The following is a 1937-nucleotide window of genomic DNA, read 5'->3' on the forward strand; positions in this document are numbered from 1 at the left end:
AGAAATTGCACTACACAGAGTTTTCAACTGAACTGAAAAATGTAGGCACTTAAATATCACAGTATCTCAAGGGTTCGAGAGATTTAAGACTCCAAACAGATGGATTTTTCTTTTGCCTTTAAATAAACATGTGGAATTTAGATCAAATTTTCAAATAGTAGCTTAATAACCACAATATTTTTTATTTAGTTTTTAGCTAATCACCTTTGTCAAGTTTTATTTTTCACAAAGCATAACCAATCACCACAGCTTCTTTTTCTGCTATAACCTCACATTTTTTTCAGAAAACTGTTATTTTATAGTAAACATAACTAACAATCTCAGCTTCTTTTCTAGAAAGCATAACTAATCACCTTCTTCGCTTTATAGGCTATATAAAAACCTAGTTCATAACCTCAGTTTCAACCTCAGCTAATCCCCCCAGGTTCTCAAAAGCAACTAATCGCCTCAGCTTCTTCTTCTTTTTTTCCCCCGGACCGCATTTTAAACATCTTAGCATCTTTCCTAGAAAAACATACAGTAGTTAATTAGCTTAGCTTTTTATAGCTCATTTTATAACGCTTCTAATAAAAAGCTAATTTCCCGATTTTCCTCAGTAATTCCCAGCTAATCATGTTCTTTAAAAAAAAATTAAGTACATAGCTAATTATCTCTGCTTATTTTCTATTCTAAAAAATAAAACTGATCACTTTAGTTTCTCCTATAAAAATGTAGCTCTCTCAGCTTGTTCTTCTTTCAATATACACAACTAGTCCTTATTTTTTTTCTCTAAGAAAATATATAATTACCACAAGTATTGCATTACACTTGAAGTCTAAATCATTAGTTTTAGTAACTATAAAATGGGTTTATGTAGCAGCCCAGTTTCCAAAACTAGAATCTAATGAGCATTCCTGGTAAACTAACTATTCACAAACACTATTAACAGATCAAAACAAAAAACTACACGTTTAAACTCTATGTAGTGAATCTGGCATCAGTTTTTCCTCTGTAGGTACTGTTTACTTCACCTGCTGACAGGAAAAGAAAACTTTTTTTTTTTTTTATAAGCAGCGGTGCACCAGCGCCCTCTGGTGGTCACTAAGGCCGCACACACAATGTTACACAGCTGAGAATACAGAAGGGTGTGTGAAGGGAAAGACAAAGGAAGGAAAGGGGGATTAAGAGGAAAAAAGTGAAGAAAAGTTTGTGAAGGGAGGAAAAAAGGGAGGAAGGAAAGGGGATGGAGGCAGAAAAGCAGGAAAGAAATGAAGGGAAAGAATAAGAGACCAATGCAAAGTGCAAGAAAAAAAGGTAGAAAAGCATGGAAGGAAATAGGAAAAGGAAAGGAAACTATGTTTCCTTCCTGCAATGTTTACTTCCTGGGTAATTAAATTAAGACAAAGAAAAGAAAGTAAAGGAAAATAATGTGTGACGGAAAGAAAAGCAGATGGAAGGAGAAAAACAAAAAAAAGAAGGGAGAAAAGTGAGGAAGGAAAAGAGTAGGAAAAGAGAGGAAACAGGTTGATGAAAAATTAAAAGAAATAAAGCGAAAGGATGAAAGCAAACAATGAAGAGAAAAATTTTAACAGAAAAATATGAACCAAGCGAAAAGAGATTGAAATAAAGGGAAACAAAAAAGATAAATGAAAGCAAGAGCAAAAAAACAGAAGGGAAGAAGCATGTGAAAGAAAGAAGGAAGAAAAAGGAATGAAGAAAAGGACCAAATCAGAAAAAAAGAGAATTTCAAGAAATAAAGGAAAATAGAAAAGAGCAAGAAATAAAGGAAAATAAAAGTAAAATGAAGAATGAAGTGAGAAAAAGTAAGGACAAGAAGACAACTAGAAAAAAAGGAAATACAAAAGAAAGCAAGATCACAAAAAAGAAAAGAAAAGCAACCAATTCATGAAAAAGTGAAAAATGCAATAAAGTGAAAAGGAACCAGGTCAACCACATGC

The sequence above is a fragment of the Clarias gariepinus genome, chromosome 19 (assembly GCF_024256425.1).
Source record: "Clarias gariepinus isolate MV-2021 ecotype Netherlands chromosome 19, CGAR_prim_01v2, whole genome shotgun sequence".
NCBI lineage: Eukaryota > Metazoa > Chordata > Actinopteri > Siluriformes > Clariidae > Clarias > Clarias gariepinus.